This window comes from Canis lupus, chromosome 6 (genome assembly GCF_048164855.1).
Source record: "Canis lupus baileyi chromosome 6, mCanLup2.hap1, whole genome shotgun sequence".
Classification (NCBI taxonomy): domain Eukaryota; kingdom Metazoa; phylum Chordata; class Mammalia; order Carnivora; family Canidae; genus Canis; species Canis lupus.
The window spans coordinates 14,569,347-14,582,577 of NC_132843.1; the positions used below are offsets into that span (position 1 = coordinate 14,569,347).

Below are 13,231 nucleotides of genomic sequence, written 5' to 3' on the forward strand. Positions count from 1 at the left end.
CACTGGCCAGCAGGGCCTGAAGAGACAAACAAACTGAGCAAAAGACAAGGACTGATTTGTTTCTAGTTGCATCCAAAGTAATGAATGCAGTGCCAAAAAGGGGAGGAGAGAAGAGGATAGTGGCATTTTCATACTTATTGTCATATTTATTGAAACTATTCCTTCCTTTTTTCCATAAGATGTGTTCACTCTACAAGGGGAAAAATAGTAAGGCTGCCTATTCATCTGACATATGGAATAAAAAAAGAAAAAAATGGAATTCTTTCCAGAAACCAGAAAGTCTACAGAAGGACACACCTTGTCCTAATCAGATATCAAAACAAACAGAGAAACTTACAAAAACCACTTCAAATATAGTATTGCTGTAACCCAAAATTCTTGAGGGGAAAAGGAAAACCAAGAAAATATGACTGTTCTATGTAAACTAAATAAAAAATAGGGTATAATTGTGGGCAAAAGTCCTTTGAAATAGATGGAATTAGTTCTGCCACCAAAAACAAAACAAACTTCTTGTCCTGAAGTAGTAAACAGATGAATCACAAATGCTACTAACATTGTTTGAAATTCATACAGAACACCAGCCATGTATCTTGAGATCATGGTCATGAAATCATGAAATTTCATAGTCATGAAATCCTTGACAGTCATCTTTCTTTTGTTTTAATTCATAACAGCACCTGATACACTACTGTCTCTCTTCTCCCCTATACCCTTCCTCCTATTCAAGGATAAACAAACCTTGTTAAAAGGATTATCAGAACTTTAGGAGTGATGTTAGCTAATCAAGATGGAGAGAAGAATTGAAAGGGAGGTCGATAAAAGAAATCTGGAAGATCTATTTCATTGAAATGGACTCAAACACCTTATGCCTTAACAGTGCTACCTATTGGACTCACAAGTGCCAGGAATCCTCATTCCAACGCCTCTGTACCAATGTCCTCAGTATTCAGACTCAGCACACATTTATTACCAGTCCTTTGCCATCTAACAGAATAAACATGGCTGGCATCAGACTTCTTGCTTTATTCTGGCCTATGAATTTCTAGTCTTTTTCTCCGTTAGGTTTTTTAAGGGGAAAATCCATGGTAAAGTTGCTCAAGTTTTGGCAGGATCCAGATTGAAATTCAGGAAAAAATGGGATAACTAGGGCTATTCTAGCCTATTTTAATGAAGTTAGTTTGAGTTATATTTTCCTTATTTTACTTATTAAAACTGAATCAGTTTTTCCGTTCATTTACAAAGGCTTAATTATGCTATGCACTGTGACTTAAAATAATGAGATATGGAATATACCATAATTCACTTTATATCAGTTTGCCTTTATTCCATTTTTTCTTTCTCTATAGAATTATTAAGTAAAGTTTTACAATAAATTTTGCATAATATACATATCAAAATTGAAAAAAGCTAAAGGCTAACAGGTTTAAAATTTTTTTTAAATCCATTAATTAACATATGATGTATTATTAGTTTCAGAGGTAGAGTTTAGTAATTCATCAGTTGCATATAACACCCAGTGCACATTCCATCAAGTGCCCTCCTTAATGTCCATCACCCAGTTACCCCATCCTCTCACTCTTCTCCCTTCAAGGAACTCTCAGCTTGTTTCCTTAGTTAAGAGTCTCTTATGGTTTGTCTCTCTCTCTATTTCATTTTTCCTTCCTGTCCTCTGTGTTCATCTGTTTTGTTTCTTTTTTTAAAAGATTTTAATTTATTCATAAGAGACAGAGACAGACAGAGGCAGAGACATAGGCAGAAGGAGAAGCAGGCTCCCTGTAGGGAGCCTGATGTGGGATTCAATCCCAGGACCCCAGGATCATGCCCTAAGTGAAAGGCAGGTGCTCAACCGCTGAACCACCCAGGTGTCCCCATCTGTTTTGTTTCTTAAATTCTACATATGAGTGAAATCATATGATATTTGTCTTTCTCTGGCTAAAGAAGATGTGGTATATGTATAATATATATAATATATATACGATAGAATATTGTTTAGCCATCAAAAAGAATGAAATTTTAGCATTTGCAATGACATGGATGGAACTAGAGTTTTGGGGTTTTTATTAAAGATTTATGTATTGGGGCACTTAGGTGGCTCAGTTCCTTAAACATCTCACTTTCGTTCAGGTCATGACCTTAGGGTCAAGATGGAGCCCCCTGTAGGGCTCAGCAGGGAGTCAGCTTGTCCCTCTGTCCCTCCCTCTGCTCATGCTCTTTTACTCTCTCTCTTAAAGAAATAAATATTTTTTATTTTTTATTTTTTATTTATTTATTTTTTGAAATAAATATTTTTTAAAAAGAATTTACTTATTTGAGAGAGAGAGAGAGAGAGAGACAGAGAGAGAGAGAGAATGTGAGCAAGTAGGGGAAGGGGCAGAGGGAGAGAGAATCCTGAAGCAGATTCCCTGCTGAACATGGAGCCTGACACAGGGCTCAATCCCAGGACCCTGAGATCATGACCTGAGCCGAAATCAAAAGTCAGCCACTGAACTGACTGAGTCACCCAGGTGACTAACAAGTTAAAAAAAAAAAAAAAACTAGAACCCAATCAAAATAAAAACTACTTTGCTGTTACTCTGTTGATTCCCATGTATGTAGCAACAACTTAGCCCCTTTGCTGAAATGTATTATATTTTGATGTTTTTTGTCAACTCTCCAATAAATTACAATCACAGAATTCCATAACACATCCATATTCAGACTATATAGACAGGAATGATATTATATACAGATAAGTGACCCCAAACACGATGTTTGAAGGGCTGCAGGAAACTTAGCCCTTGTTGAATGCTTTCATCACATGTTGGTTGATACCTGAAATCCCACTATATTAATAATAAGTAGTGGTAAGTAGTAGCTGTAGTATTGACCGCATGTTAAGCATCTACTGTGTATTAGACTCTGATGCATGCTTTTTATATATTATACAATTTAACCTACAAATTTCCCAAGACAGAGATTATTTATTCCCATTTATAGACAAGTTCAGTGACATTAAATACCTTGCTCAAGCTTCCTGAAACTGTCAGGGACAAAACTGAGATTTTAACACGTGTGGGGCACTACAAAGCTCTTTCCACTGGTCCATGTGGCCTTTCAGTGGTCAGTATGTCTTCCTGTCATCCAAGAATATAAATGAGTAGTCCACAGATGAATGCAACTTCCAGGTATGTTAGGTTTAGCACTCAAGCACTCTGATACTTCAGGAGATTTCTCACAAAAACCTGAGTTGTCAAATAAATGCCAGAAGATCTAGTAATACTGCAGCCAACAAGCCCACTTGGCAACGGTCTACAGGGGCTGGACTTCCTCTTTGAGAGAATCCAGCACTCTCCTTTGGCTCTATCTCCGTCATCTCCCTGCTTTCCTGAAATGCCACCCACTTTGCTCATTTTCATCACCTGTCCTGTTCCTGTGACATGTGATTTGATTACCACTACTTTAGGTTTAGGCTTTGATCCTTGTAATTACCTCTGGGAAGGAACATATGAAGTTACATTAGCCATTTATATTTTCTTGGGAATATATCTGACATATTCCTGAGAACAGAAAGAAAGAGATGGTTGGAAATAACTAAGCCAAATTAAAAGGGGGGGAAATGAAGGCTAATTGAAAGAGAGATTCTTGATGTCAAATATAAATTGTCTTCCTCACAAATTTTCCTGGCGCTGTTTTTGAGAGGAACAGCATTTCTTCTGCTGGGTAGAGATGAAAACACTTGTCTATGAAAGCCCAGGCATGGAGCTCTTGCCTAGACTGCTCCTTCCACATCCTGAATAAGATTTGGCCAGATTATTTCTGGCCTTATGAAAATTCTACAAGTCTTATTTTCTGCTTCAAAATTTTGACCTCTGTTTATATTTTTAAAAGCTTGTTTATCTTTCCCAGTAAGATTTTTAGAGGCATTCAAATGGGAAAGAGGGAAATACGTTGGCAAAAAAGCATATTATGCCACAGTGCATCTGAATGCAAGCCACATGAAAGCAGTTTAACTTCCTTCTGGGTCTTATATGGGAGGACAAGTCAATATAATTTGCTCTTTGAAACTTTGTTTTGTTTTTTAAAGATTTTATTTGTTTGAGAGAGAGAGAGAGAACAGGAGCATGCAAGAGCACAAGTGAGCCCAAACCTGGGAGCGGAGAGGGGGAAGCAGGCTCTCAGCTCAGCAGGTTCAATCCCAGGATCCTGATTGAGATCATGACCTGCCTGAGACCTGAGTTGAAGACAGACACTTAACCAACTGAACCACTTAGGCACCCCCTCCTTGAAGCTTTGATTCCATTCCATACAACAGCCTCATCCACACACTAGAAAAATGATCTGAGCTGTGTTATCACTGGGAAGAGGTGGCTCTAGCACTAGTAATGGAAGCATGTGGGCATGTGTTAGAAGGGAAGAAAACACATTTCTCACAGAACATTAGGCGCATAAAGCATGTAGCAAAAGCATTAAGATAACACTGGACTATGTTATCAGGAATTCCATTTAATTTCTTCAGTTCCGAGTTTTACAAGTTAGGTGGAATGGGGACAAACTTGGAATTATGCAGGAAAAAAAGTAAAAACTAAACAAAATTTAGAAAGAGGTTGAGGAGATGAGAGGTCAAGGAAGATGAAAAAGCAACTGAGATGAATTCAAAATAAAAGAAGAGCCACCCTGATCAGGAGCTCTCTCTACAAAAGATCCCTAACTGGGATATTTGAGCTTTGTGACAATAAATGTGACTGGTTACTTCACGTTAAAATAATATTTGTATTATTTGTTGTCCTTCCAGAAATTCTTCTGCTAAGTCCTAGTCACTGACCAAACTTAGGGGCTGTGAAACTGCTTCTCAACTTTTAAAGACACACTTTTTAAAATTTCACTTTTTATACTTGACGCCTGCTGAAAAACTGCTACTAATTTTACTAAAAACATCTGCCCTTAAAACCTGAAATAAGAAGCATGTGGCACTTTGAAACCTTATTCTAAATAAGATGGAGAATCCTCCATTTCAGCACAGTGGACTAAAAACTACTTCTCCCTTTGTAATTCATCAAGGCGAGCTGCACTCTGTCTACAGGATCAGTCATCATCTATTTCTTGTTTTCTTTCTTTCCGTTGTCTTTCCTGATTCAGTGGCTGCATCCTCATACATATCGTCACATTGGTGGTAAATAACAATATCTGAGGGGCAAATAGGACATTTCGAAACACCAGCATTGCACAGTTTCTTTAACAGGTGTGCGTGTGAATCTATGGCTTATCCCTGACACAGAGGTCACACTCTTATGAGGACATGTACTGTTTGAGGCCATGGTAGCTAGTATTAAAGTGCCAGATGTGCTTAATAATACCAAAACCTAAATATGGAAGAGTTTTCTTGAAGAATTAGATCCCTTAAAGAAGATGTGGTCTGTGTATACAATGGAATATTACTCAGCCATTAGAAACGACAAATACCCACCATTTCCTTTGACATGGATGGAACTGGAGGGTGTTATGCTGAGTGAAATAAGTCAATTGGAAAAGGACAAACATTATATGGTCTCATTCATTTGGAGAATATAAAAATTAATGAAAAGGAATAAAGGGAAAGGAGAGAGGATGAGTGAAAATATCAGTGAGGGTGACAAAACATGAGAGACACCTAACTCTGGGAAACGAACAAGGGGTAGTGGAAGAGGAGGTGGGGGGGGTTGGGGTGACTGGGTGATGGGCACTGAAGGGGGCACTTGGCGGGATGAGCACTGGGTGTTATGCTAAATGTTAGCAAATTGAACTCCAATAAAAAAAAAAAAAAGAATTAGATCCCTTTCTAAATAAGGACGTAAACTTGTAGTTTGGAAATGTAAAGCAGTACTAACAATTGGCATGACTTTATCAATGATAACAGTTGTTGTTTTTAACCTTACAATATCTGTTTTAAAAAAATACATCTGTTAAAAAAAAAAAAAAAAACGCAGAGCACCTGGGTGGCTCAGTGGTTAAGCATCTGCCTTTGTCTCAGGTCCTGATCCCAGGGTTCTGGGATCAAGTTCTGCATGGGGCTCCCTGCAGGGATCCCGCTTCTCCCTCTGCCTGTGTCTTTGCCTCTCTCTCTCATGAATAAATAAATAAAATCTAAAATAAATAAATACATTTTTTTTAATTGAAAGGAGCCTGGCGGGGGGACCTGTGGGATAACAGCAAAAGATCTAAAGCTCCTGTCAGAGTCTCTGAAGAGGAGAAAGCATGGAGCTGAAAAAGTATTCAAAGAAGTTCTAGCTGAAAACTTCTCAAATTTGGTGAGAGATATAAACTGACAGATTCAAGAAGCTAGTAAAACCCCAATGAAATAAACCCAAAGAAATCCACACCAAGATACATCATAGCCAAATATCTGAAAACTGAAGACAAAAAAATCTGCAAAGCCAAAAGAGAAACAATACTTTGTCAATAAAGAAATAACTCGGATCCCTGGGTGGCTCAGCGGTTTGGCACCTGCCTTCCACCCAGGGCATGATCCCGGAGTCCCAGGATAGAGTCCCACATCGGGCTCCCTGCATGGAGCCTGCTTCTCCCTCTGCCTGTGTCTCTGCCTCTGTGTGTGTGTGTGTGTGTGTGTGTGTGTGTGTGTGATGAATAAATAAATAAAATCTTAAAAAAATCAAATAAAGAAATAACTGTTCCAAAGACAGTAAATGTCTCATCAAATACCCTGAAGGCTGACAAAGCTGACACAACAGCAACAACAACAACTGATTTGGATAGCACAGCATACACAGCCCCTCACTATCTGGCCCGTACTCATCCCGGCTGCATCTCTTGCCACTTTCTAATATGTTTCCCAGGACCCAGACAACTAAACAATTTGCAGGTTTCCTCATCTCTGTATTTGCAAAAGTTGCTTCTCTGCCTACAATATCCTTAGCTCTTTTCTTCCTCTTACCTCCTGAGTTCCTCTATACTCAGTTTAAATTTTACCTATGAGAAGATTTTCCTGCACCATTCCTCAAGATTAGGTGGGTACTCTTTGGTAATTTGTTGTATTGTATTTGTTGGTCTCCTCTATTAGATTATAAGCTCTTTAAGTCTTAAGTCTTATTCCTAATAGCTAGTATAGAGTCTGGCACATGCTGGCATTAAATTTATTTTAAAATATTTACTGATGAATTAACATCTCAATTACAGTTGTATTGTATTATAAATTATTATTGTATTATTTTTTCAATAGATTGTGACCTTCTCACTCTTACTTAGCATTCCTTAGGCAACACAATTCCAAGTATATAATAGATACTCTGTAATAGAATAGACAGATGGGACACCTAGGTGGCTCAATCAGTTGAGCATTTGACTCTTGATTTTGACTCAGATCATGATCTCAGTGTTTTGAGATTGAGCCCCATATGGGGCTCCCTGCTGGGTGTGAAGCCTGCTTGAGGTTCTCTTTCTCCCTCTCCCTCTGCCCCTCTGGCTCCCCCCATACCTCCACCTACTTGTGCACATGTGCATGCACACACACACGTACACACACACGTACACACACTCTCTCTCTCAAAAAAAAAAAAAAAAGAATAGGTGGATGGATGTTATACCTAGCAGTTTTTATGTCCCTTAACAAATTTATCAGAAAATGCTTAAGCCTCGGTTATTGCACCTTTTTGCTTTTTTAGGACAGTGACATTTTAATGGCTTTCTGAAAGTCCCAAAATGTGTTTTTTTTAAATGACAATATATGCTGCAAGTGTGATTTAAATATATAGAAATATATCAACAATTTAGTTTATCTCATTCATGAAGATTTCATTCTACAGAGAAATATGATTTGTAAAGTAGTAGTGTATGCTCCAGATAATTAAAACTCACACATAGTTAAAGTAGTTTTAACAATTGAACATCTTTGTCCAACAGACAATAATTCAAAACAATCTGTCTTTGTTTGTAGGATGTGATTGAATCCTCAGCGGCAAATAGAATTCACTGGTCCATTATATGAACACAAAGACTGTTAGAATGTGCATGCCTGGTGAGTATTACACACACTGATGTTCAGGGGTTGAGTGGAGCAGTGTTTTATAAACTCAATCAGTCTTTATTACAAAAGCAATAAAAATGCTTTCACAGAAATAATTTTCATGCTCATCATATCACAGAGTTCATATAATTCAAATCTGAATGGCCACATTAGAATGATCAAATACACATTGCATATAAAATAATAACAAAATTTTAATTTCTTTTTTTCAAAATTTTAATTTCAAAACCATTTCAAGTGACAGTTGATTCAGGAAGACTTATGGAAAATAATATGTTATATACGCATTTACAGATGAAGAAGCCAAGGCACAGAAATGCTGAGTGACTTGTTCAAGATCACATCAGTAAAAAGTGGTTAAGTCCAACCTGGTACCAAAATGTTCTGGCTTTAAATCTGGAATTCTTCCACTGTACCATGCTGCCTACATCTTTTTAAGACATGCACTAGAGACCCAACATAATATGATTTGAAAAGATGATAGAGGAGATGCAGATTCCCCATTCCCATTTCATGTCTTTTGATTTGGAGTACAATGGCCAACTAATTTAATGATGTTAGGTGCCAGAGTCAATGGGTAGTCCCCAGATTTGGGCTTGCCTAACATTTCTTCCTGACTTCATGGACTGAATCAGGCCAAATCATTGCTTGGCAAGAGCACTGCTCCTAGATACTTAGAAGTGAGTGATAGGGTTTTACAGGAAGTGAGATGGCCTTGGAAAACACTGTTCATCCTGACTTCTTCGACTGGCTAAATTATAGCCAGCTTTCCTAAGACATACACCAATTTACTTGTATTTACTGGGACCAGTCATTGCACTAAGTGTTTTACACACTTTGTCTCATTTTGCTTTATCTCTGTGAGAATTCGGTGAAACACATACCATTCCTACCATCTTATTTTATAGATGAGGAAACTATAAAGGGAGGGTAAGTAATTTCCTCAAGATCAGGAAGTAGCAAGAGTTCAGTTGAAGAATTCAATCACAGGAGTAAGACTCCAGAGCACAGGCTATTACTTTCTTGCCTTTGTACACGAAAACTGTTGAGGCTGTTCTGTGATGAAGGTTTTACATAACTTCAGACTCACAGGTTGCAAACAAACAGCAGAAGTAAAACATACATTTTAGGCTAAAAAAGAATTATCTAAGATTTAACATGGTAAGAATATCGTTCAGCAATAAAAAGGAATGAACTACTTATACATGCAATAACACAAATGAATCTAAAAAGCATTGTTGTAGATGAAGGAAATCAGACTCAGGAGACTATACACTATGATTTTATTTACATGACATTCTGGGAAAGATAAAACTACTATGACAAAGAAAAAAAAATACATCGATGATTACCAGAGGCTAGGGATGGAGAGAGGGGTTAACTACAAAAGAGAACGAGGGAAACTTGGGGGTGATGGAAATATTCTGTATATAATTTTCAAAATTCTTATGATGTGCACCTAAAAGGGTAAATTTACTGTGCATAAATTATGACTCAGTAAACCTGAATTTGAAAAAGTAAAAATAGGGACGCCTGGGTGGCTCAGTGGTTAAGCATCTGCCTTTGGCTCAGGGTATGATCCTGGAGTCCTGGGGTTGAATCCCACATCAGGCTCGCGGCATGGAACCTGTTTCTCCTCCCTCTGCCTATGTCTCTGCCTCTCTCTCTCTGTGTCTCTCACGAATAAATAAATAAAATCTTAAAAAAGAAAAAGGAAAAGTAAAAATAAATACAGTCTTTAAAGCAGTGTTTTTCAAATTTCCATTAGCAGGATACAACCTTCCAGCGACTTGTAAATTCAGTTTAGTGGGTTGTGATTAGTATTTTATTTTTTTAAAGATTTTATTTATTTATTCATAGAGACAGAGAGAGAGAGGCAGAGACACAGGCAGAGGGAGAAGCAGGCTCCAAGCAGGGAGCCCGACGTGGGACTCGATCCAGGGTCTCCAGGATCACATCCTGGGCTGCAGGCAGTGCTAAAACGCCGCGCCACCGGGGCTGCCCTGTGATTAGTATTTTAATAAGTGAAACAGAATAGGGGACCTAGGTCCTCAGGTTTTGATCTCAGGGACATGAGTTCAAGCCCTATGTTGGGCTCCACATTGAGCAAGGAGCCTACTTAAAAAAAAAAAAAAAGGTGAAATAGAATAGAATAGGAAATATCAGAGTCATTGCACACAGTAAAAAGAGTATTGTTAATGAAGCATTTGTTTCTGTTTCATGCATATGTATGTGCTATAATTCAATATCAGAAAGATGGAAAGCATGATCAGTGTGTTTTTTAATGGAGGAAATTTAATACAGGAAACTGGTTACATAAATAATAAAAAAGCTGAGAAGCCAAATAGGGAAAGATGAGACAACCAGGAATCAGCAATGGCAGAAACCACCAACCCCTTTCGATTGGAGGGACAAATTGGGGTGGCACTGTTGCTGGGTCCCAGAGCTGGGGTCATCCAGCAGAAGCTGATATCGCAGGGAGGGCTTTTTGGCTGGAGCTGGAGCTAAAGGGAAGACCCAGCCATTGTCAAAAATGCCCTCCAGAAGAGAAAGAAGGGAATCATCCCCACTTTTCCATTGCTCTCATCCTCCAGTGTCAGAGCAGGGCTGCACATGAGTAGTACTCAGCAAGAAGTCACTTAACATAACCTGGGAGGCCTGGAAATACAGCCTCTTGGGATCAGCATCCTTGAAACATGCCAGAGAAAAAGGAAGGAATGGATTTGAGAACAGACAGTCCCAGGGCTGGCCCAGCTATAAAGTATAACATATTTCTGGTTGAAGATCAGATTCGAAAAGATTTAAAAGTCCTTGCTTTGGAGGACAAAGCTATTCTCTGTGGTGTTCTCTATATATAGGAACGATAAAATCACACTTTTGACCATTACAGGATGCCACGTCTTGCCTTTTTGTATTATATTTTGTATGCCCTTTATGTATTGAAAAGGCAATTTGAACTAAAGAAGTTGGTTTGGGAGCCTAACCCACTTCTCTCCTTAGTTTTGGAGTAGTCGTATCAAGATCTCTTAGTAGTAAAGGTAAAACTCCTGGAAAATGTAGATGAAATTTAGGTTCGGAAAAACAGAGCAGGAAGGAAGTACACAGGGAGCAATGTGTGAGCAAAGAAACAAATTGCTTTTCTTTAATAGTGCAGAAGGAAAATTATAGGAGTTAAATATCGATATGATATCAAATTGTCTCTGTCAGCAGGTATTTGTGAGACGGCTCTATAAAACTGCCCAGATCCACGAGGAATAGCAGCCATAATTAATCAACACCACTTTATTCTTGACTCTGATGACTATTCACTTCTTCCCGTTCTAAAGCTTTGTCCTTGAATTATTTGGGATTTCTGATCTCAAGAAAGAGCTCCCAAGGCTCCCTCATTAAGTCAAACCTAATGCTTGACTCTTTGTGTTTAAAACCATGTAGCACTGCCCTCCCCTTCAGCCATCCAAGATGCCAAAAGGAAAGAAGGTGAAAGGGAAGAAGGCAGCCCTGGCTCCTGCTGTCATAAAGAAGCAGGCCAACAAGGTGGTCAATCCCCTGTTGGAGAAAAGGCTCAAGAATTTGTCAAGGCATCAGACAGGATATCCAGCCCCAAAGGAACCTCACCTGCTTTGTCGAATGGTCTTGCTACGTCCGGCTGCGGCAGCAAAGGGCTATTCTCTATAGACATCTAAAAGGGCCTCTTGTGATTAACCAGTTCACCCAGGCCTTGGACTGCCAAATAGCTACTCAGCTGCTTAAGCTCACCCACAGACATCGACCAGAGACAAAGTAAGAGAGGAAGCAGAGATTGTTGGCCTGGGCTGAGAAGAAAGCTGCAAACGGATATCCCCACTAAAAGGCCGCCTGCCCTTCAAGCTGGGGTTACTATGTCACCACCTTGGTAAAAAATAAGGCTTAGCTGGAGTGATTGCACATGATGTGCAGCCCATTGAGGTCGTTGTCCTCCTGCCTGCCCTGTGTTGTAAGATGGGCGTTCCCTACTGCATTATCAAGGGAAGGCCAGGCTAGGGCATCTGGTCCACCGGAAGACCTGCATCGCTAGGGCCTTCATACAGGTTAACTTGGAAGACAAAGGAGCTCTAGCTAAACTGGTAGGAGCTATCAGAACCAATTACAAAGGCAGATATGATGAGATCTGAGGAGGGCCTAAACTGGTGGCTTGCATTGCCAAGCTAGAAAAGGCAAAGGCTAAAGAACTGGCCACCAAGCTGGGCTAAGGGTACGCTATTGAATTTTCTGTATATAAAAGTGATTTTAAAAAGTTCTCTTTCACAAAAAAATTAAAAAAAATAAAAACATGCAGATGGACTTCTCTATCTACTCCAATCTAAGCGTACACTGTTGAATTTTCTGTATGTAAAAATGATTTTAAAAGTTCTCTTTCACAAAAAATAAAAAACACATGGTGCCTACTTTTGCACTTCACCATCTACACCAATCATGCGGGAGCAATGTACTTCAACCTGTTTCTTTTATCTCTTGTCCCCTTCAGTTATTTAAAACAATAGGAATATTGTTTCAAATTCAGGTGTATTGGGGTCCCTGGGTGGCTCAGTCGGTTAAGCATCTGCCTTTTGCTCAGGTCATGATCTCATGGTCCTGGGATGGAGCTCTGTGTTGGGCTCCCTGCTCAACCGGGAGCTTGCTTCTCCCTCTCACTGTGCCCCTCCCCCTCCTTGTGCTCACTGTCTCAAATGAATAGAATCTTTAAAAAATTTTCAACTGTATCATTATTAAGAGTTCTTTTTAAAGGTAATGAGTATTTGTTGAACAAATGACTGGATGGATGGATAAAGGAAATGGCAGCGAGTCTCAGTTCTAAGTTTCTGTAGGCTTAGGGGGTCCCCTCAAGCCAGTTTCCTGGTTCTGACTTGACCCGTGGTTTGAAGACCACCAGAACACCACTGTGCTGCCATCTAGCGGTAGCTACGTGTAAGAAAGGCTCTCGCAGAAAAACAAGCTTGTATGCAAAATGAAAGTGAGTATCACAGCTTTCTCTCTGGTTCCAGCTGCTTATCGCTCCTCACTTGGCTACCTTTGATAGTAATAGCACTTCACCTTGATACTTAACACATGTACAAAGAACACTGTCGGGATTAAAATGAATCGATGTCACCAGCTCAGGCACCATATGGTAGCATAGTTCCTCAGTACAACAAATGCCAAAGGTCCCTGTGTATTTTGGCAGTCAGTGGGCTCATAGTTTATAAAGATGTGATAACC

The 13,231-nt window shown here is 39.2% G+C and overlaps 1 pseudogene; it reads left to right on the forward strand.

Annotated features, from left to right (window-relative positions):
* Positions 1 to 11,262: 11,262 nt before the first annotated feature.
* LOC140634651 (large ribosomal subunit protein eL8 pseudogene) lies at positions 11,263 to 12,225 on the forward strand (annotated as a pseudogene).
* Positions 12,226 to 13,231: the final 1,006 nt, after the last annotated feature.